A 24,381-nucleotide genomic window follows, 5' to 3' on the forward strand; every position below is an offset into this window, starting at 1 on the left:
TTCCCAATCGGCGATCACCTTCACGAAGTTATGGCATACGCCGCACCGCCTGAAGACACCTCTAAGGGCGTAATCCACAACATACCGGCGAGCGACAGTGACGGCGACATCACTCGTAGCTTGGTCAATAAACGAAACCCGAAGATTCTTCAGGCGGGAAGAATGGGCCGAACAAATTCGACAGTCATCGTGTTTGAGGGAGAAGCGGTGCCATACTACGTCTACTACAGAGGTGCAGAATATCGGTGTTATCTGCATAAGAAGAAGCACGAGGTATGCGAGACGTGCGGACGACTCGGCCACAGGACGGACGTGTGCCCCGCTCCGGAAAACAAGATCTGCAGGGACTGTGGAGTCAAGAACCCGCAAGAGAAGCACAAGTGTGACCCCAAGTGCGCGCTTTGCGGCAGAGACCACCGAGCTGGCGACAAAAAGTGTCGCCACCGCTACCAGATGCCGTTCCTACTCGAGAAGCGACAGTGGGAGAGGAAGAAACTCTTGGAAGAGAAAGTAAACCCGCACAACCAGCCCAGCGCAGGCGACAGCGTTTTGAGAATTCTCAGACACGGTGCCAGGAAGGGAATTACAGAAGACCTCAGAAGAGACCGGTCTGGCTCTTTCCCATGTCTACCCTCCCGAGACAACGCAAGCGGCAATGGAGGCCACGGGAACACGGGGAAGAAAAGCAGTGCAGGTGGCACCCACAACGACGTGGCTCATGATCGGCGCAGCTCGAGGTCGACGTCCCAACAACGGAGAGATGACGACCGAACCTGGCAGGGGAATGATTCGAGATCAAGGTCGAGGACAAGATCGAAATCCAAGACCAGGCTCAGGACCAGCGAGGCGCAGCAGAAGGGATGTCGACAAAAAGAAGAGCCCCAACAAAATAAGGTGAGCTGGGCTGGTGTCATCTCCCACGGCTCCACACAGCACACACACATCAATAATCAAAGCCAATCAGAAAACCAGTCGGAAATCACTAAAATTCGACAAGTGTTAGAGATAGTAATGGCAGAAAACAGGGCACTCAAGGCAGAGATACTAAGCCTTAAACAAGCCAACAAGGACCATTTATCAATGGAGTCTTTTGAGGAGGGAACAAAGATGGAAGTTGCAACGCAACCTGATAGAAATCCTTCGGTCCAGAAAATGAACACTCCTCTAGCGATAGCGATAAGAAACCAATGGTCGCCACCCTCACCAAGCGCAATCTACCAGTAATACAACACGACACAGGCATAGAAGCAATCGACCATGTCCTCACCGAAATCATTTCAACCAAAAAAAGAGGGGAAGGAAGTATTTTTATACTCAACGTGTACAGCAGCCCCCGTAGTAACCACAAGTTTGCAAAGCTTTTCCGCAAGGTGATAGACATAACCAAGAGAAATGCCCTGATCGTAACGGGGGACTTTAATGCACACCACTCCGCCTGGGGCTACAAACGGGAGATGACCAAGGGAAGGGACCTATGGCAAGACGCCCAAATCGCTGGCCTCTCTCTAGCCACCGACCCAACGTATCCCACTAGACTAGGCAACAGCATCAGCATAGACACGACGCCGGACTTCACCTTCACAAAAAAACATGGTTGACGACCCAGAGTGGATCAACCTGCAGGAAAACTTGGGCAGTGACCACTTCATAGTGGCCACACGGCTCACAGCGGGCCCACCCCATCACAAAGAAGGAAACCTAATCAAGATTACAAACTGGGATGAATTCAGAAGAATCAGGGCAGCCGAACGGGAGATATCGGAAGAGACAGGAAGCATAGCATACATTGAGGAATTTGTAGGGCAGCTGCACACACATGCAAGAAAAGCGACGAAAACAATAACCGAAGAAGCTGAGCCCCAGCAAGCCGACACCAAACTCTTGAACATGTGGGAGGCGAAACAAAGCCTTCAGAGACGGGCAAACAGAAGCTAAACTGCAACTTACGAAGGCGAATCGCGTATTTAAATAGGGAAATAGAAGAGTATGCAAACGAACTGGCTCGCCAGAATTGGTACAACACGTGCAATAGAATAGCTCGCAAATGGGACTTGGCAAAACCTGGAATATACTTCGCTACCTAATAAATTCCCAGGAATGCAAGACCACCCAGAGACACAACCTCAGCAAGATCATACATGATTATCCAAGATTGGACAAGGACCTCATAGAAGAAATAAAAAACAGATACATTGGATCAAACACGAAGGAGAACCTCAAACCATACGAGGGAACTCCAAAACCCGAACTCAACCGCCCCATTACAACAGCGGAGGTCTGGGAAGCCATCCAGGACCTTCGTACAAAATCTGCACCGGGCCAGGATAGGATTACAAACAAAATTATAAGAAATCTCGATGATGATTCCGTAGAAGCACTAGCACAGTATATGAATCTAAGATGGCAAATGGGAAGCATTCCGAAGCAATGGAAAACGGCCACCATCATCATGACTCCAAAACCAGGAAAGAAGTTGGGCTAAAGAACCTAAGACCCTTTTCCCTGACTTCATGCTTGGGAAAGCTTATGGAGCTTGTTGTACTCAGAAGACCTGCTTCGACAACACTGTCATTTTGTTTAAGCACCACAATAAAACATAAAGAGAAATCGTTGAGGCATTCCATATTTCCCATCAAAAAGAAGATTGTGTAAGCCAACCATCCGTAACATTATTAGATAAGGAACTTTCGCTACTATCCTCGGTGTGAATTGTTGAGTGTACACGTCTTTGCTATGTGCGCCGTCGATGGGTTCCTGTACTGGTGTGTGCAGTGTTGTAGGGTAGAAAAGTGTGTTTTTCGATTAAATCACTCAGCTGATAGAAGGTGCTTGCCCGTGTGTTCCTTTCTTTGTCCCCATTTCTGTGCGCTAAACATTCAAAATGAGTCCAGGAAGGACTGCTTGGCGACATGGAGGTTAAAAAAAAGCATAAAAACCTACCGGATTTCTTCACGCAAAAGTAAAAAAAGAAATAAACGAAACCTTTTCTTAATGCTCAATTTTTTGGTCTGTGCTGGGTTCATAAGAATTTCGGATGATAAGAATATTTTTCGCGGTCCCGCGAGATTCGTATCATTGAGATTCTACTGTACATGGTTAGTAAACTGGGAACCTCTTAACACTTTCGTGACCATGCCTATTCCCATCGACAGTATGTTATCGATGAATACAGATTCAAATCTTCGTGCAGTCCGAGCGCTTCTGGACGGCTAAAGGCATCTAAATGGTAAATTAGGAGGTATTTTATCAGTTTCGCTTTCGAGATTCGTTTTTCCACCACGGGGGGAGGTTTTTAAATGTCCTTCACCAGCGGGGAGACGAGCTCACGTGATTTCAGTTATGGCGTCGCTGCCACATGCCGATGCTTCGCGCCAACGGCAAATTTCGACAGATTCCGATGTATTTGAGCTTGAATCGGTGCATGATAGTAGCACAGACATGGAAGACGACTTCCATTCGTCAGACTCTAGTAGGGACAGCGAAAGTGCGTCACGTCACCCCGGACCATTACCAAATTGTTTGGTGTGCAAGGCAACAGTTTCGCTTTCTTCTCCGGTCGCTCCATTGCGGGCACGCACTGTTGTGAACAGATCCGGCCCAGTTCTAAGGGCCACAGCTCTTATCTGCGGGGTGTCGACTTTGTTTCGGCTGCACAGAGAGTCAAGTTTTCTCCCCGAAGACGGCCCAGAGCTCACCTTGGAGTAGCGCTCAGCACGCAGCTGTTTGTGTTTATATTTATATTGCTGTATGTAAATAACTTTTGCACTTACACTGCTCGTATTTGCAGTATTATTCTATACGCCTTTTATGTTCAAAGTGTATTTTTCAAATTATTTTTGTGTCCCGTGTGCAAAGTTGATTGATTGTAGGGTTTAACGCGCCGACGCAACGCAGGCGATGAGGCGCGCCGTAGTGGAGGGCTCCGGATTGATTTTGACCACCTGGGGATCTTTATCGTGCGCCGAAATCTCGTACACACGGGCGTTTTTGCTTTTCGCCTCCATCAGAAAAGCGGCCGCCGCGGCCGGGAATCGAACCCGCGACCTCGTGCTCAGCAGCGCAACGCCTTAGCCACTGAGCCACCGCGGCGGGTCCCCGTGTGCAAAGTAGCATTGAGGTTGTCATTATTTTCTTTGTTACTTTTTCTTCACAATTTTTTGATGAAATTGCTAATACATCTGTTTGAAATTACTACTGCTGGAAAGCCCCATTGTTCTGCTATCATTTCATAACTTACACTTCAGCACCCATAACTTTATGTGGCAAGAAAAAAAAATATTTTCTGGACTACCCAAAAACAACCGGTAGGCAGTAGCGTTGATATAACTGTATGTATCTAAAGCACTTTTGTACTTACAGAGCTCATTCTTGCAATATTATTTGATAAGGGCCTTATGTTCAAATTGTATATTTTAAATTTTTTTCGTGTGTACCTTGTGCAAGGTGGTATTAATGTTTTCATCATGTTTGTTTTCTGTTTCTTACTTGTTTTGCTTTGAAATTTTTTTTTATAAAATTTGTAACAAACCTTTAGTTTGAAATTATTACTGTTAGAAAGCCCTATTCTTTTTCTATCATTTCGTATCTTACACTTTAGCATCAATCATTTTCTGTGGCAAGAAAAAAAATTTCCTGGACTACCCAAAAACAACTGGCAGGCACTAGTGTTTATATATTTGTATGTACGTAAATACCTTTAGTATTTACAGAGCTCATTTTTGCAGTAATACTTTACAAGGGCCTTATGTTCAAATTGTACATTTCAAATTTTTTTATGTGCACCCTGTGCAAAGTGGCATTCCATGTTTTCATCCTTTTTTCTTCTTTTCCTTACTTTTTTTTTTAGTTTTGGTAATTATTTATTAATTTTTAAATAAATCAGTTGTTTAAAATTATTACTGTTAGAAAGCCCTATTATTTCTCTATCATTTTGTAGCTTACAATTTCGCATCAATCATTTTCTATGGCAAGAAACAATATTTCCTGGTACACCCAAAAACAACCGATTTTTCCATGGTCACAAAGGTAAATATTGCTAGAGATTTTAACCTGAATAATCCAAAACTTTTACGAAAATGGAACAGAAAGGAGGGACAGAAAGGATAGATAAAAGTACAGGGGTTTCAGCTTTCAGCAAAAACAAAAGAAATGAAGCAAGACAATAGTTTGACATATCGGATAAACTGCTTAAAACAGAGGCAACTTCAGACGATAATGCTGAAAGATACTGCAATGATAGAAATATTCCACACACAATTGTACAATTTCCAGTATTTGGGGGAAAAAAATACACGGGGTGCGAGCCCCCTCATGGAGACAAAAATCCCACGTTGCTCCTCCTCCAACCCTTACCTCCAACCCTTTGAGCTGCTAATGGAACGCCAAGCCCTTGGCTATAACTCTTCTCAGCTTCACTTGACTGTACCTTCCGATCCCTAAGCAAACGAACCATCTCAATCACTTACGGAGCACAGTCGCTCAACCTGAGCATGTCTCTTAGGAAGCCATGACTCATGTTGAGACCGGGGTAGGAACACTCGGTCCCAGAGGGGCTGCTCTGCTCTGGAACACCGGCACCGCTTCCTCCCCCAACGTCGGGCTTTGGTCCGTCCATGTCTGTGGCCCCCCACGGCTTCTCTCCCACACGGACAACTGGAAGCCCAGAGAGCAGAATGAACAGGCTTGAAGGAAATCGGTCTATACTAGACAGCCACACATACCGTATTTTACACGACTGTAAGTCGACTCGAATGTAGGTCGACCCCGAAAAATTGCATCTCTCAAAAAAAAAAAAAAAAAAAAAAAAAAAAAAAAGCGAGCGCCGCTTAGAAAACTGCATTACAAAGAGAAGCGCTTCCGTCAACCCACACGGCGGCTCTACCATCCATGATCGATGCTTCCACAAGAGCCGTGCACTCGCGGTATGCGAGTGACAACCGCGGCAGTGAGGGACGCCTGACGACTTGCCCCAATGGGGAGGCCCGCTCTTCATAGCGGCAGTTTGAAAGCGCTCGGGACAGCTGGCTGGCGCCACCGGAGATGTTTATAGACTTACCACGGTGGCGGATTGATTGGCGCTTTCCCTAGCGGCACGGATGATGCTTTATAGTGTCGTTTGCGACCACATTATCAGCTCCTTTCCTGCACAAACGTCTTCATTTGTGCCTTCAGTGATATCTTAAAGAGCAGCGAGAAGCGGTCACTGGAGCTACGTGCACATCTTCGTGGCTGGTGACGCCACCATGCTGCTGCCGCCGATCGCGTAGCGCGCAGCATGCGGGTGGTATTCGTGGCAGCGTCAGCGCAGCGCATTTTCGCGAGCAGAAAACGCCCCATTCGGTTCACACTTTAGATCATAACCATGGGAACGAGGCTGCAAAGCTGTCTCCACCTCGTAGCACCCCCGATTTCCCGTCATTTCTCTTGCCGTTACTGCGGTAGACGGTTCGATTTCGATTCTAAGTCGACTCCCCAACATTGGATTGTCAAATTTGAAGAAGAAAAAAAAACAAAAAAAAAGGTCGACTACAATCGTGTAAATACGGTATAAATAAAATTTGTGTGTGCGTGCGTGCGTGTTCTCTGTTATCTCTTATCTTCTATATTAGGCGTTAGGCGTTATACCGTGCACTAGAACCTACTTCGAACACGGAACGCAGTTCTTGAACTATATCTTTAAATTTACAATATGCGGAGTTATCTACCTTAGGCCTCAACGAGCATGCCGTGTTATCACCGTCACCGTTCAAAGGGTAAACCTCACACGCAGAGTGGAAGGGGATCGGATAATAGGCCTGGCTTCGTATACGGTAGACGGCAGTGTAAAGCGAACTCATGGCGGCATTCCGTAAAACAAGGCATTTGCTTGCATTTTTTCTATCGAACAGCAATTTCCGTGCGTGCGAAGCAAAACATAGCTTTTTTTTTTTTTTTCGCCCGTTATGGGGCTGCGAGAGTCCATACACCGTAGACCACATAACGAGAGCGTGTTATAAGGTATAATTAATGCTGGACCATCCTCCACATAAGCAATGCCAACCCCAAAGTTCACAGGCGAAAATGAGTAATTACCTAACAACAAAGTTGAACCAAATTAACAAGCGAGAGCAAAAGCGACCAAGACCCTGTTTGTTAAATACATGCAGCTACGCTTGTCAAAAATGGTCGAATAAATTGAAGTTCACCTTTGGACTACAACCTTTCATGAGACTATTGTTCTGTTTTCTATTTGCTTGTGACGTGACACAAAACAGTTCATGATTCTGGCGCAGCCGCCGGCATCGGTAAACAAAACCGCGCAAATACGACACAAATAAATCCAAAGTGAAGGCGGTGAAGGCACGTAGCGCCTGCAGCCTTACAGCTAACCAAAAGCCAACCTACATCGCTGCTCATAGCGTTGATGAACACGAAAGCAAAACTTGGCTGAAACATCGCGTTTTCATGGCGGTCGCTTCATGGCGGTCGTATCTTGCGGCACAATTCGGGTTCTGCGGCTCAGGATGGCGCTAATAAAAGAGTTTGGCGCTACAGGGGCGGTTCGGCGCAGTATGGCGCAGGAAAACAAGTTTGGCACTCAATGGCGCAAATAGTGCAGCTGTTCCACTCCTGGCTCTACTCTCTATGGCTTAATGACCATGTGGCACGTGTTGGATTACGGCTGCAAGGGTAGTTCTGCCATCTGCTGCAGGTTTGTAGTTTTTTTTTTTAAATCTGCTAACGCGTCTGCCAGGGCGTGCAAAGTTGTGAAGGGCTCACTGCTACCTTTCTGATAGACGACACATGACTCAATTGCGGCTTTCCCTCACTCACAGAGTTCTCGCTTTCCGCTGTCGGCAGCCAACAAGGATGATGTATCCATGCTGTATCCGCTTTCTATCCCTATCTGCCTTCTTGATTTCACGAAGCGCCATTTCTGCGCGTTGTGTGGGCTGCTGAAAGTGCTCCCTCCATGCACGTCGTTACTTTTGGATGGCTGGCTGCGGGGGCCCCGCGACAGCGGACTGACTGGAGCAATGGCTTTTCCCGATTCTGAATACAAGCCAAGACAGATTAGGGTTCGGAGAACTTCTCATCCGAGAAATGGTTGAGTTCCACAGTGTCAGATCCTGATGAAGAACGATGGGAGCATCGTACCGGAAGCAGGCACAGCAAACCAAAAATACGTAGAAAAAAGGCAATTTCTCACTTGCTCTGTATCCTTTCGATGCATCGTGTTCGGGACGTAACCATAATTAAAAAAAATTACGCCCATCTTCCCGCGAGGGAAACCTGGTGTGATGCGACGCATCGGGGGGTTCAATTGGTGTTTGTTTTTGTTGGGTTGATTCTCTAAATCGGGTGAAACGTGTTGTGAACGCGTATGATGCATTTCAATCCCATGCGAGTGTTCTCATACGCGGGAAGATGGGCGTAATTTTACTTTTCATGCACATGCATACGCGAAATGAAAGTGTACACGTGTTTTACCGGCACTGGCCACCAAGTGACGCGAAGTCGAACGAGAACGAGCGCTGACTGAACCGCCGCAGCGCGATACCCGCTTTATATTCACAGCGCCTCAAGGAGAGGAGACAACGGAGGAGAGTCGCGCATGCGCACACGCGACAGGAGCGGAGCGAAGCGAGCGAAGCGCGCGCACACAGCTGTTTATGATAATGAGGCGGAGTGAGAGCATTGCGCACACAGCTGTCGGAGAGAAGACGGGAGGAGAGTCGCGCATGCGCAGCTGGCGTGCGGACGCCGGACTACGCCGACGCAGGAGGGACATGCCTCAGAGCAAGAGATGCGTCGCATCTAATAAATCGCTATGCTTGTTCCCTGATATTCCTGAAACCAAGCCGACACTAGGACACATCATGGTCAGAAATACCCGACAAGGAAAGGGTTAAAGGCAGGACAGTAACTTTAGACCACTTTGGCACAATTTTGCAGATTTTGATCAGAATTACGCAAGAATTCTCGCTTGGTGCAATTCGGCGCAACAGCTCCACAAGTTGTGAACAGAAAGCCAGTATGGAGATACAGTAGAAGCTCGTTGATAAGTTTAAAAAAAAAACGCGAGGGAGGAACGTACTGCCCGGAAAAATGTGTGGATCCCCCGCAGTAAAAAAAAAAAAGCAATCAAAAGAAGAACATGACCATTTAACAGCCTTTTTGCGATTGTACATGTCTGTCAATGTCTGCTTGCGCATGCTGTGGCCCTTTGAGAGCAAGAGCTCCTTTTCTAAACATTGCAGACTTTTGTCCACACTGGGATTGTCCTTCACGTCAAAGTAACTCCGCTTCGCTTCCAAGCCGACTACGGCCTCAGCATATGATGCTGCTGGAGGCACCCATCCTCCCCATCGTCGCCGCCATCTTTCTCGGAGGCTTCGTCCAGCACCAGCACTGCTTCATGTCATGATTCCGCTGCCATTTCTTCCAAGGTTCGCAAGGTTCCAAGCATTTCGCACATTGGGACGTCGTTATTTAGGCGACGTCGGCTAAAGGCAGCCGCATTACCAAGTGACCCCGGCAAGCCCCGTACAAAAAAAAGCCACCACGATGACCCAGGAGCCCCGACCGCCACTCGGCACCTGCTCAGCGCCGCGCGCACTGAACCTCGATCCGCTAGCACATATTTTGTTCACTATAAAGCTTATCTGGTCGTAGTTGGATGAAATTTTTAAAATTATGAACGTACTCAATGACAAATCGTGTTATCCAGGAACGCAGTAATTGAGAAAAAAACACCACAACACTTTGGAACATTCTTAGTGTTCACAATTGAGAGTGTAATAACCGGGAAATTGTATGAACCGGCAATGTATCAACGGGGTTCTACTGTGCTAGTCGAATCCCGCTACAACGAATTTGACAGGACGTGTGAACAATTTCGTAAAAGCAAAAATTCGTTGAGGCAAAATTTGCCCCAACATACCACGCAGTGAAGGGCAATAAAAATACCCCTGTATATTATCCGCATCACTGACCGCATAATGGAATGTTTAGAAAAAGGAGTAACGTGCAATTAAGCCGTGTTTATTCGATAGTAAACGTACCAACAGTTATCCGTCTTTTTTTACCTGCACGTAAAGAGTGCATTACTGGAGGAGGGAGGGAGACAAATGAAACATATTGTTGCACAACAAGGCAAATCTACCAAGCTGATTACTTGCACATAGATGCTAGGCCACCGGAAGCCCCCCTCTAACTTGGGGCAGGAACGGCATCCGTTATCTTATGACTGCGCAATGGCGGCATCTCACCTTGGCACGCAAGCCGTGCGCACTTGAATTGATCGCGACTGCACGCTCGCGACTAAGATAGGATAACGCGGGTTCAAGACTAAATACAAAAACATTATTTTTGCTTTTGACTTTGAAGAATGATAGAAGAAAAACTGCAATGACAGCCGCTCACAACGCATACATGACGGCATAGTGCCAGTAGGACAAATTCACGCGGCGCGATTTCAACTGAAGTGCATTTACATGAATGCGACAGTAGCGTATCGCATTGGTTCGTCGAATCGGGCAAATTCGACACGTTTGCGTTTTACATGCATGCGCATTGGAGACTAGCGCCACCCTGTGTCATATCTGGGAGTTGTGGGGTCGCATTTCCGGCATACCAGTTTCTGGTACCCGGCAAGTTGCTTGTGTTCGTTTTGGCGTCTATCGCGGCTGAAGGGAAACCTGCGGCTCGTTCCCCAATCCATCCAATAAACGACTATCGCTGAGCTAAATATGTACATTCTGCGTGTTGTTCGCAAGAAATGGATACAGCAAGCAATCGTGAAGCGTTTACTTGCCCTCGGAAATGGTCCGCGTACAAGCCGGCCGCGCCTGCCTGCACGGCCCACAAAGCGGCTCAAACCGGCGCAGACCACGGTAGCAACAGCTTGTCGCCACTCTTCCCAATCAACCTTATTGCGAAAAAGAAGCTCCACATGCGAGAAAGTAGATGCTAATGTGGTGAAAAATTGTGCTAGGGATTGTTACCAGGACTGATTTTAAAAGCGGCGATCAGATATCTGCTGCGATGCTTAGCCTATGCTGACTAGCCGCGGAGGTTCGAGTCCCGGCAAAGCAGCGCGCCGTGCGGCGAGCGGCCAAAAGATGGCGCTACCTGCGCGGAAGAATCAAGACAGGCCACGGCAGATGTCTTGGTCACCGATCGCTCAATCATAATCATCATCACCACCAGCCTATCTACGCGCACTGCAGGGCAAAGGCCTCTCCCATTAATCTCCAATTACCCCGGTCGCTAACTGCGACCAATTTATCCCTGCAAACTTCTTGATCTTATCTGCCCATCTAACTTTCTGCCGCCCCCTGCTACGCTTGCCTTCTCTAGGGATCCACTCTGTTACCCTTAATGACTCTGTTACCCTCAATACCCTTAATAATAATAACGATTATCTTGCCTTCGCATTACATGCCCTGCCCACGTCCATTTCTTCTTCTTAATTTCTACTAATATGTCCTTAACACGCGTTTGTTCCCTGACCCACTCCGCTCTCTTCTTGTCCCTTAATGTTACACCTATCATCTTCCGCTCCATTGCCCGCTGAGTCGTTCTCAATTTAAGTTGAGCCCTCTTAGTGAGCCTCCAAGTTTCTGCCCCGTAGGTGAGTACTGGTAAGATGCAGCTGTCATACACTTTTTTCTTCAGGGACAATGGCAGGCTGCCATTCATTATCTGAGAATGTCTGCCGTATGCACTCCACCCCATTCTGATCCTTGTAATTATCTCTGCCTCATGGTTGGGATCCGGGGTCACAACTTGGCCTAAGCAGATATATTCGCTTACCACTTCCACTGCCTCGCCACCTATCTCAAACCGCTGTGCTGTCCCGAGGTTAACCCTTCACAGTGTCTCCATATGGAGACGCGACTTCCTTCGTCGCTTTCCTTGTGAAAACAAAAAGAGTTCATGCTGCAGAGTGGTGCTGCTGATGTTTGAAACCTACGGAAGTGAAAGGTAGCACCATGTGATGTGGAATGGCCGAACCGCACTCATAAACATCGTTTCAAAATGGACGCCGACGCCACCAAGTTTTGTGGGAGCTTCGGTGCGTTGCCCTCCTAAGTTCTCTTTTACTGCGGCGTAAATCATTTATAAAGGCTAAAAACACCTCTTTCATGAGCAGAAATTATTATTTCGCCTCCTTGTTTATAAACTGCCTCAGGATATTTATTATTTTTTATAGGGAAAAGCAGGATTGAGTAATGGTGTCTCCATATGAGGACGCGACGCCATTTGCGTAATAAGTATTCTAGAGAGACAACTTTTTTTTCTTACCTCTAGACCCTTGACCCTGCTAAACCTCCAAGTATGGAATTTTTCTGCAGTGAATATAATAATTCGTGACTGCAAGGGGTATTGATTATTACTTTGGCTTTCTGCACATTAATTTTCAGGCCCACGGTTTTACTCTGTTCAGTGCGGAAAGCATGCTTTGCAATTCGTCCCCCAAGTTACTTAGCAAGGCAATGTCATCAGCAAATATGAGGTTACTGAGGTATTCTCCGTTAATCCTTACTCCCACCTGTTCCCAACATTCTGAATACTTCTTGTAAACATACTGTGAATAACATTGGAGAGATGGTGTCTCCTTGTCTGACGCCCTTCCTTATAGGTATTTTACTCTGCTCTCCTTATGGAGGATGATGGTAGCTGCGCAGGGCTGTACCCAGAAAATTTTTTCGGGGGGGGGGGGGGGGGGGGGGGTTTGCCGGCGCAACGGCGGCCATGTTAAGAATTTATATTGGCTTATTTTCGCATATGAATCAAATGAATTTCGCATATATGTGGTATTATATACAGGATACTTTCAAATTACCCTTCTCTGCAGTATAAAACTTTCTTTGAAATTTGATTTCTGGTAAGAGAAACGAATAAAAGTTTGGGTTATAACTTTTGCCACAGCAGAGACCCTGCGTTTTATGAGCGGCAGCTACCTTCCTTCACCATGCCGCTATCCCCGTGTCTAGGGAATCTACCCACGTCTGTCAGAAATATAGTTGTTCGCGTTCAGAGCGATCGCTATCGTGAAGTGTTAGACCACAGTTGCAACTTATATGCATTCTATTCGTACTTCAGGCAACGGCACACACACGAAATATGTGAAGTTAAGCATGTTAAGCATATGTTAAGTGATTCGCGGGGTCCGATCTGTAAATCCCTTACGAGATCCTGACCCCTAACTCCCGGTGGCGCCTGACATGATAGCACTGGAAGTGTCGCCCCGATACAAGTAAATAGGAGTGGCTGGAAGCAAACAGAAGCAAATAGCCCGATTATCAGGTCTTTATTGCTGCTGACACATTCTGCTTACAGAGATACACTTCAAACACACAAAGTTCCAATCGGTGGTTTGTAACACTCTTTTCGCATTGTGAGCAAGCTGTTTAAACAATGAAGTTTTTCTTCCGCGGCAACTTGCAAAAGTCTGCGATGACCTCTTCTGGGGTCACTTGAATTTCTCGGTGGACACTGAGCAGCGCTAGTCCGGTCAATCTTTCTTGCTTCATGGGGTTTTGGAGGTAGCTTTGAAGTCTTCTCAATGTCGAGAAAGTCCGTTCTGGGATCGAAGTGGACACGGGAAGTGTCGCCGAGCAGGCTGTGAATATTAGGGAAGAAGTTCCGGTTACACATGCTTAGCGCTTGTAAAGCGCAAGCTGGCCGATCGTTCTCTTCGATTTGGCAGCATTTGCTCATCCACAGCGTCAGCTCTGCCTCAATGAGATTGGCTGAGGGGATCTCACCTAGATAAAACTTGACTGCATCGTCAATAGCGGAAAGGCTTGCTGAAGCGCAGAGCTTTGGGAGCAGCATGTTGAGCCCAACCACAACCTTCTTGTGGGCGTCGAACCGCTCCCCGAGTTGGTTTTCAAAATATGCCAGCACAGGCAAATACACGTTTCTTCGATAGTGCTCTTCGGGAGTAGCCGATGGCGCGTTGCTTCTTTGCATCTGCCTTCCAGTAATGCGTGGCAGAGCCATTACAACATCTGCACGTTGCAACAAAGAGCACGACTTCTCAAAAATCTTCTTTAATTCAGTTTCCGCTCTCAACTGTTTCATAGAAAGGACGTCTATAACATTCTTTACGTGATCACACACTTGAGACAAATCACATTCAACTTTTTGTAGGAACTTGCAAAGGGGCAGAGTTAGAGAGAAGAGGTCACCAGAAACCTGAAGCGAAACGACAAACTCGGGCTTTGTGATGGCACTGAGCAGCTGAGAAGCCTTCGACGATGTATCAGATGATATGCCGTGTTCTTCGAAGTCTGAGAAATCGGACAATGGGAGTATAAAGTTCAAGAAAACGCTGAAGTGCATCGTGGCTCTCCACCCACCTCGTTTGTCAAAAAGAAAGCACCGATTTTCTTTCTTGCGTCAGATTTTCTACTTCGTCTTATAGACGGTTCGTCCTTTGTGGGGAAGCTCTCACAAACGAGCAGATGGCGGACACAGTTCCCAAACAGTTGCGAATACTTGGGAGCTTGCATGAGTGAAGCAGAGCAAGGTTTAATGAATGGGCGCTACAGTGCACGTACAACGCCTTGGGAACGGTTTGACGAATGAAGGCTTGAACGCCGTTTAGATGGCCGCTCATGGACGCCGCACAATCGTATCCCTGTCCGCAGAGCAGGTTCAGGTCAAAGCCATGGCCCCTAAGGCTGCTAAGAATTGTGTTCGCCAGTGCTTTGCCAGTGAGGTCGTAGATGGGGACAAAATCCACGAAATCTTCTTGAAGTATTGGTTGCTCCGAAGCATGGTGTTCAACGTATCTGACACATAGGGAAAGGTGGGCAGTGCAAGATATGTCCGTAGCTTCATCAGCAAGGCCTGAAAAGCACGAAGCTTTGTTGACGCGGTCAACGATCTTTCTGTGTATTATTTTACCAGAGAGGGTAATTAACTCATTCTGAATTTTCAGGCTCGTGTAAAGGGCATTGGCCGGAGACGTCTCAATGTGAGTTCTCAGGGCGTCATCGCCGCACCCGGCCCTCATCCTCAACAGTGCGCGGAAGTTTCCATCGTTTATTACTGGAAGCACTTCGGGCAGAGTTATCGGACCACAGTCGCCTGTACCGCGAAGCGCAACTTCTTGTCTGCCACAGAAAAGAGTTGTTTCGATGATCGGCAGCAAGTTTTTTCGGTTTTCTTCTACCTGCTTTTTGAGGCCTTGGTCAAGCTGGGTCATGATGTCGTGCTGTGAGCCAGACCGGACAGCGAGAAAACTCTCAGAAAGCGTTGTCGACTTCCCGTGGTAGCTGCTAGCTGCGTGGCTTTTGAAGGCATCTACGGCCTTCTTGCAATTGGTAAATGTCTTCGTTACAAAGCAGCCCAAGCGCTGGTGCTCCCCTTTCCCTGCACACTCGTCTGCGAAGACCACGCAGTATTTGCATAACGCTCCTTGCAGGTTCTCCGAGTACACAAGCCATTCCCCGTTCTTCTTCCCCGTACCAACGTGATCCACGCGGGCCTTCTTGGAGTAAAACGCAAGTTTCGTTTGCTTGGATGCTGCAGCGTGCCGTTTCATGTTGCTACCAAAAGCAAAATACAATATGCGGAGAGCAAGCCTCTACTGCTCCCAGTCGGAGTGCATTTTTGCAACTAACCACTGCGAGGCCCGTACATAGACTTCTCGAGCCATGACGTCAAAGTCCCCTTTCCCATGCACTGCAACGAGCTATGATAAAGGCGAAGCTAAAGTTTGCCGGGGGAGGGAAGCGCTGATTCTATCGCGAGGCGACGTCCTTTTCCTTTCAAAGGAGTAAGGGGTGCTCCCTCCACCCTTCGTACGTGCTAAGTGGATTGAGTGGCTCATGCAGTCAATTCGCATTCCAGACAGCGTGCACACAAAGCTGCACGTGCAGTTGTCAGACGGAAAGCGCGGGCCGGCGGGCGTCTCCCTCGGTTCGGGAGCGCGGAGCGAAAGAGCGGACCCCGCATCGGACGCTCCCACAATCGTTTCACGATGTCTAAGGTGGTAAAACTGAATGCCAAGCAAACCCTCCCCCCGTGTTGTTGCATGGTCAGCAGCCACAACAGTAGCAAGAAGGCGAAAGAAAAGGATCCATCCGTGAAATCCTACTGATGCCCTGCAAAAGCACGCCAAAAGGAAAGACGGCAAGCATGGATCACTGCGGTTCGAAAGGCGAAATAAGTTGGCACATTTTTGTTTGTATTTGTACACTTTCAGTTTACTTTTCCTGTCTTTGAAAATGCAAACAAGTGTTCCAAAATTATTCCGACTCCTCCCCTCATTTTTTTAATGCATGCTGCCAATGATTGTTTTCCGCTATGACAAATGAACTTGGGAGTTGCTTAGCTGGTGCCGTTCGATGGCGTCCATATATGGCGCAATAGGCTCCAATTCTGCATGGGTGAAAAAAAGTAGTTTCTAGCAATTTACCTGGTGTAGAAGCCGCGTTCATGCTTGTTATTGTCACTTATGTTCTGTAGGGGATGGCTGTTCATTCGTTTTTTGGTTTTTTTTTTCACATTTACAAATACTGGTAATTAAAAAGGTTATACACCATATTCTATGCATTATTAGTAATTAAAAGTTATACACCACAAGCTGTTTCATTGTTTCCGCAAACTGTCACTCTAACCCATTGTTGTACTCCATGCGGGTACAACCATTTCACATACATTTCGAACAAAAATTTCTTCAAGGACGAGCAAAATGGAAATGCGGCGTTGTCCGCACACCCATTTAATAGCGCGTGCCTTTTTAATGCGTTTTTTATAAGAGGCAGCTGATTGTTTAAAGAGTCAGAAATCACATATTAACCGTAATCAATCACGTTTATCTAACATTTCTTGCCAGCATCAGTGTTTCTGCAGTCCATAAAATCCGGATGTCCGAAGCGCGAACACGCGAAGGAAGTAACAAACAAGAGAAAAATACGCTATGACAAGTTGAACAGCTGTCGCCTTGCTGCAAGCGACCGAATCAGTTGCCTATACGAACAATCGTTTATTCACAACCAAGCGCTAGGGCGCACGGATCCCGAAGACGACGGGCCGAGAGCTCCGGCGCCCAGACCATGTCCGTGCGCCCAAGTTTTTCTTCATCTGGCCGCTCAGGAAAGGTGGAAGGGGAGAAAGCGAGCATCCTCCTCCGTCGGGTTCAAGCCCCACGCCGGTGGCCTTTCGGCAAGTCTGCTGCGAGCTGGCGCGGCCGTTTGAAGGCGCCGCGCGACACACTAGTCCATGCCGATCTGTCGAGGGAGTTCGTTCGTCAAAATGCCAAACAGGAGCCCTCATGGTTGAAGAAAATTGTTCATCCCCGCCTGGCGTCCAAAGTGGGGGTTGTAGGGCGAGCTTATGAAGGGACATGCATACGTTACAATCATTGGAGGCAGTCGGTCGACAGGCGCCCTCAGAGTATACATTTTCAGATCAACGAAAACATCGAAGCCAGAAAATTTTTCAGGGGGGGGGGTCAGAACCCCCTAACCCCTCCCCTGGTTACGGCCCTGGGGATACGACCAATTGTAGATATCCTCTGGTATTTTTACATAATGCTCATCTACCCCCCCGTTCCGTAATGCCTGAATGACTGCTGAAGTTTCGAAGGAATCAAATGCTTTCTCATAATCTATGAGGGCTATATATAGAGGTTCAGTATACTCAGCGCACTTTACTATCACCTGATTGATCGTGTGAATATGGTCCATTGTTGAATAGCCTTTACGGAACCCTGCTTGTTCTTTAGGTTGACTGAAATCTAAGGTTGCAGAAATTCTGTTAGCGATTACCTTGGCAAGTACCTTGTAGACGACTGACAGCTGATCGGCCTGTAATTTTTCAAGTCCTTCATGTCACCTTTCTTATGGATTAGAATGATGTTCACATTCTTCCAAAATTCCGGTACACCTGCGGTCATTAGGCATTGCGTATACAGGTTTGCCAGTTTTTCAAGTACAATTTCTCCGCCATCCTTCAAGAGGTCTGCTGTTATCTGATCCTCACCAGGTGCTTTGCCCCCTTTCATTTCTTTCAAAGCCTTCCTTACTTCATCGGTCGTTACTGGTGGGATGTCTATCTCCTCTGAACTACTTTCTTGTTCGGCATTATCCTGGATGTCCTGGTTACTGTACAGATCCCCTATTGAACTCCTCGGCTACTGTGACTATTTTATCCCTATTTGTGATGACATTGCCTTGCTTGTCTTTAAGTGCATACATCTGATTTTTCCCCACGCCAAGACGACTCTTCGCTGCTTTCAGGCTACGTCCACACTTTACAGCGTATTCGATCCTTTCCATATTATACTTCTGTATGTCAGCTGTCTTACGCTTATTAAATTTGAAAGCTCCGCTAGTTCTATTCTGTCAGCTGGGGTGGAGATTGTCATGGTTTGCCGTTTCCTAATTAGATCTTTCGTCTCCTGATAAAGTTTACCAGTATCCTGTCTAGCCATCGTGCCCCCGACTTCTACTGCACACTTCGTGATAATGCGTGTAAAGTTGTCGCTGGCTTCCTGTGTCGTAAACTCTGCTTCCTAGGTAAGAGCTGAATATCGGTTCTGCAGCACGATCCTGAATTCTTCTACTTTACGTCTTACTGTTAGCTCATTAATCGGCTTCTTTCATACTAGCTTGTTACGGTCCCTCCTCAAATCTAGCCTAATTCGACATCTTACCATACGGTGGTCACTGCACCTTACCCTTCCGAGCACTTCCACATCCTGCACGACGCCAGGGTTATCGCATAATATGAGGTCTATTTCATTTTCATTCCCCCCCATTCGGGCTCCTCCACGTCCACTTTCGGCTTTCCCGTTTGCAGAAGAAGGTATTCATTATACGTAGGTTATTCCGTTCCGCGAACTCGATAGTAGGTCCCCCCTGCTATTTCTACAGCCCAGACCATAGTTCCCAACTGCCTTGTCTCCAGCCTGATTCTTGCCTACTTTAGCATTGAAGACCCCCATAACTACGGTATACTGTTTTTTTTTTTACTTTAGCCATTGCCGATTCCAAATCTTCATAGAAGCGTTCCACTACCTGGTCAACGTGGCTGGATGTGGCCGCGTAGACCTGTACCACCTTGAGCTTGTACCTCTTATTGAGCCTAATTACAAGACCTGCTGCCCTTTTGTTAATGCTATAGTATTCTTCTATGTTGTCAGCTATGCTTTTAATGACTAGAAATCCCACTCCCAGTTCTCTTCTGTCCACTAGACCACGGTAACATAAGACGTGTCCATTTTTCAGCACCGTAACGGATTCACCTGTCCTCCTAGCCTCACTAAGCCCTATGACATCCCTATTAATGCCCTTTTATTCCTCGAACAACACCTCTAGACTCGCTTCGCTAGATAAGGTTCTCATGTTAAACGTTGACAGGTTCAGATTCCAATGGCGGCCTGTCCGGGTCCAGGTATTCTTAGCAGCCTCTGCTGCGTCACAGGTCTGACCGCCGCTGTGGTCAGTTGTTTCGCAGCCACTGGAGACTGAGGGCCGTGGGTTAATTGGCATATTCATGGGAGGTTGTGGCCATTACTTCACCAGGGTGGCCAATCCTGCTCTGGTGAGGAAGTGCGTTACCGGCAATGGTCGCCGGGGTCAGGCCGCACCCCAAGCCCCATTCTGCAATTCCATCAATACGAAGATTTTTTTTTTTTAATCTGGTGGGAATTGACCACCACCGGGATTCGAACCACGGTCCTTCTGCACGCGAGGCAGATGCTCTACCTCTACGACACCGCTGCTACCTTCCCAACATGCTGGTGGCCAACTACTCGCCACAGAGCTGTTCTCCCCACTCGAGCCGCTTGCGGCTTCACATTCATCGCCGGCCCACAGCGCACAGTCTTCCGTGCCGTCAAGGCACTCCAAAATTTGCATTCCAACAATGAGAAACTTCCCTTCTTTGGGCCCACGAAACACACAACGATTCCTGTTCACCGCCCAAAAACCTCTTGTTTCCGCTCGTAGCTTACACGCACTGGGTCAACACTGAAGTGCCGCCCAGCCGCACCGTTTCTATGTGCATCAACGCATACTCCACCACCTGCAGTTTAAATCCAGCTGTGTCGCTCATGTACTGGCACACCGTACGGCGCGCACCAGGAGCACAAAAAAAGGTCAAGACCCAGCTGAACAACAAGACCACGGAGTGTAAAGGTGAAGTCGCAGAACAGAAAGAGCAGAACAGTGCGGTGTACGTTTAGTGCTTTGCTCGGACGCCGCCAGAACCAGCCAGAACAGCAAAGAGCAGGGAAGGAGTCCGGAGTAGGTTTTGGCTTTGTTCGTGAGCCGAAATGTATTTATGGCGGCGCAAGAAGGTTAGTTTTGTGTTCGGCAGGTGGCGCTCCGCAAGCGCACAATTTTTAAATTTTAAGCCACGGCACTCGTGCTTGCGTCTCCGGCTACTGTTGAGAGTTCTTTTTGTTCGAATACGTTAATAGCATTTCTGACCGTAGTGTAGCATGATATCAAGTTACTGCAATCGTCTACGGCATCAGCAACCATGCTAGGATAAAAAAACATTCCCGCTACATTTTTTTATTTAAGTGACAAAAAAGTAAATTCCCAAGAAGATTACGCTAGTAAATATGGTATATCTGTGCTCTCTGCTCCCCAACCTATCTATCTGCCCACTTAAGGACATCCGTTCAAGTTCTCATGCCACTTTCACAGCAAGCAAGAAAGCAGTTCAATGTCCAATAAACCCGAGAGCCCTAGGCTCTGCAGTGAGTGAGTGAGCGACAGGGCGGGTGAGTGAGTGAGTGGGTGGGTGAGTGAGTGAGCGAGAGGGCCAGTGAGTGAGTGAGTGGGTGGGTGAGTGAGTGAGCGAGAGGGCCAGTGAGTGAGTGAGAGTGATGTACGCACACGCGCGCACACACACACGCGCGCACACGCACGCGCACGCACGCGCACGCGCGCACACACACACACACACACACACACACACACACACACACACACACACACACACACACACACACACACACACACACACCTACCTACCTTCTGACAGTGCCTCCTCATCGATGAAGTGCACCAAGGACTCCTCTTCCTCGCCATTGCATCTCTGTCGTGGTTCTCCACCCTGGATAGTACATACAGCGGCGATCAAATACCACCACGATGCTAAGACTAAAGTTCCCAACACCCGAGCCGACCCGAGAAATGCGATGCGACTGCCAATACATGCGTTCAGGAAGTCTCATTTGCGTTCTCGATCTACCCCAGTTTAGAGCATCGGATGCGACGCGTCTTCCAAGCGAATTGTCTAGCTTACATGCGATGCGATGCGGTATGGTAATGCGACAAATCCAATGCGATACGCTACTGTCGCATCAATGTAAACGCGCATTGGATACGGATTGGCTGTAGGCCCGGCTTAGTGATCCGGGCCTCAACCTCGTGAAAGGACGACCAGCCGCATCGTTATCACCAGCAAAGAATGGCGTCCATCTACGAGTGTTATTCATTATGGTGTTCTATGGGTGTATAGTTGTATATGGTGAAAAACTGTAGGAGTAAATTGTTTAAAAGGTGGAAGGCACAAGGAAAAGCATTACAGTCGAACCGGACAATAGCAAATCCGTTTCCATAAAATTATCCCGTACATTGAACTATTTCTGATGACTATACATTTACAATGAGAATATATACAAAGGTGGAACAGGGTCCATGGGTTTGGGAGCAGTCCTGGGAGCAGGCAAAAGTGCCTTTTGTAGCAGTCTTGGAGAAGCCAGAAAGGCATTTTTGGAGCAGGTTTGGAGCATCCAGAAATGCCGTTTCGAGCATATATAACACCATTTCACAGCATTGTGGTGCCTCCCTATTCTCCCTACAGGCCGCTGTGCAAGTCCCTACCCCTTTTGTTTGATGTATCTACTACTATATCAGGCATTCTACCATGCACTATAACCTACTCTGAACCAGAAACGCCGTTGTTGTACTATATATAGAGGTTTACAAAATGCGGACTTATCCATCTTCGGCCCCAGCGAGCGTGCCACGTTATTACCGTTCGAACGTGAAAGCTCAAGCGCAGAGCCGAAAGACCAGATAACAGGCCTCGCTTCGTGTACGGTAAACGGTAGTGTTTATGTGAAGCCACGGCGGCATTCCGTAAAGCCAAGGCTTTTGCTTGCATTTTTTTTTTCTATCGAACAGCGGTTTCAGGGCATGCGAAGCTTAACATAGCTTTGTCTTTGCCCATCAAAGGGTTGCGAGAGTCAATGAACTTACGCCACAGGCTACTTGACTAGAGAGTGTCAGAAAGAACGATTAACGTTGGGCCATCCTCCACTAAACAAAGCTAACCCCAAAGTTGAATTTAATTGAACTGAAGTTTATTCTTTTTTGAATACAGAAAAACGGAAGGAAGGCAAAAGGCGACCAGCCTTTCCTCCATTTCACAGGGAGTTCATTTCAAGTTTAAAATTCGGTTCGTTGCAAGTGCACAAGCGAAAATGAGTAATCACTTCAAAACAAGTGTGCACCATATTAACTCTTTCGCTACCGCGCCTATTCAAAATAGATCAATTTGATCGATACTTTGGGAGCACCTTTTCATAGCGTTCCAGGCGTTGTTCGACCAAGTAAAGCTGTTCGGAGTTAGATCAGAAAAGGGCCTTTCAAAATCAGTTTTGTTTTAATTTTTGCAACGGAAACATGATTTTTGACACGCTTCTGAATCACCTGGGTGCGGAAAAGGGGCGTGGTCATCGCGCGTCACTGCTACCAATGAAGAATGCGTGCCACTCGTAATTACTCTGCACCAACGTTTGTTTTTTGCTATCAGGGCGTGAATGGTGAACCAGCAAACGATTTTCAATCGTCAGGTTCGCACTCTGACAGTAATAATCCCAGAAATCGGCTGAAAATGTCAAGCAGTGCCTGGTTGCAAAGCTACTTTACGATTTTAGGCAGTTTTATTGCCTTTGCGCACGTTGTTCGAAGTTCTGTGGTAGTTCAACTTACCCAGGACCATTCGCGAACAGTTTACAACAGTTTTGGTTTCGTTTTTGCATCGCGAAATTCATATTTAGCCCTACTACGCAGTTACCCAACTTCAAGGCTACCTGCCATGGCGCCTGGAGCGTCCGCGACTGATCCTCGAACAAAGCACGCCGCTCCTAATTTCCCCCCACCCTAACGCGATTTCTGCGATAAGAACTTCAGATGCAAGTCAAAAGATCCCACCCAGTCACCAGATATCTGTTCCGCCGAGGACAGCGCTTCAAACCGGCCTTACACTACCAGCTGTTCGCCTTCCAGTTTCGTTTCCATGCGAGGGTATATCCGGGTGTCTAATGTTGCTACTTAGTTGAACTGTCTATTCGAACGGAGTCTCCGATAAGTTTTTGTACTGTTTCATTTGAAAAATATTAGGTAGCGCTGCAATAGCCAGGCTCGTTTGTGCTGATCTTTTTCATTGCGCAACTGCTACTCGGCCAAAGATCGCAGGGGCACGATTCTAGCGCATCGTACATCATTTTTGCGAGCAAGGCTACAATTGCGAGTAAGAAGATGATAATAAAGCTCAGCTTTATGTTTTGAGAGATAACTGACCATGAACGTCAACAAGCATCAACCATGGCGTTCCGTTTTCAACTTCATGCGTGTTTTTCCACATCGCGTGCTTGTCCCAAATATTGTGCTCGCTGTAAATGCAAAGTCAGTCATTGGCAAGATGTTTTTACGTTATGTGGGGGCAAATTTGTGCCTCTGATAATCTCAAACCGCCAGATTTATTACAGGGAACCACCCGAAATTGCACATTTCGAATTGGAGGTTGGGCTTCACCGCATGACACGAGCACCGTGAGTGCTAACATTTTTTTTATATCTGACAAACTGTTCCGCACAAGTCGACATTTTTTCTAGGACGTGTTTTTAAAATGTTTCCCTACAAAATGTATATTCTAATTTTTTTCTACTACCGGTGGTTTGATATACACAACTCCTTTTTTATCATTTTTTTCGACAACTTGACACAAATTTTGATTTTGATATTTTTTTCACAACTATGACATATAAAAACATTAAAACTGGTGTTATTGGAAAGGCCGTTATATAAGCTGCATTTTGTGCTCCTAACCAATTTTTTTAGCAGGAAAAAAATGTTTTCTTGGACCCCTAAAAATTGGCCAATTTTCCGGCGGTAGCGAAAGAGTTAACAGGTGAGGGCAAAACATCGAAGACCTCGTTAGTTCCATACATGCAGCAATGGAAAGTTGCGGGCAGCAAAGCTAGGATCGCCAAAAATGGGTTACCATACTGTTTGCAAATAGACAAGAAAACATTTTACTGTTGGTCATTTTCCATTGATTGTGGCACAGCGGACGACACTGGCAAACACTACCGTGCAAATGCAACACAGAAATTCAAACAGATGGTGCGTA

At 47.1% G+C, this 24,381-nt stretch overlaps 1 protein-coding gene across 6 annotated transcripts in view; it reads right to left on the reverse strand.

Moving 5' to 3' along the window:
- Positions 1–24,381, reverse strand: part of LOC144155217 (uncharacterized) — a 108,936-nt gene that overhangs the window by 67,818 nt on the left and 16,737 nt on the right. For 5 of the 6 annotated variants that reach the window (XR_013319528.1, XR_013319530.1, XR_013319526.1 and 2 more), the window contains one exon: positions 20,991–21,072. The gene's annotated coding sequence lies outside the window, so the exon portion shown is untranslated. Of the gene's footprint in view, positions 1–5,465; positions 5,653–20,990; positions 21,073–24,381 lie in introns of all 6 variants that reach the window. The other variant, XR_013319529.1, reaches the window with a different exon arrangement.

Source organism: Haemaphysalis longicornis, unplaced genomic scaffold (assembly GCF_048455015.1).
Source record: "Haemaphysalis longicornis isolate Haplotype H1 unplaced genomic scaffold, Haemaphysalis longicornis Haplotype H1 scaffold_1, whole genome shotgun sequence".
NCBI lineage: Eukaryota > Metazoa > Arthropoda > Arachnida > Ixodida > Ixodidae > Haemaphysalis > Haemaphysalis longicornis.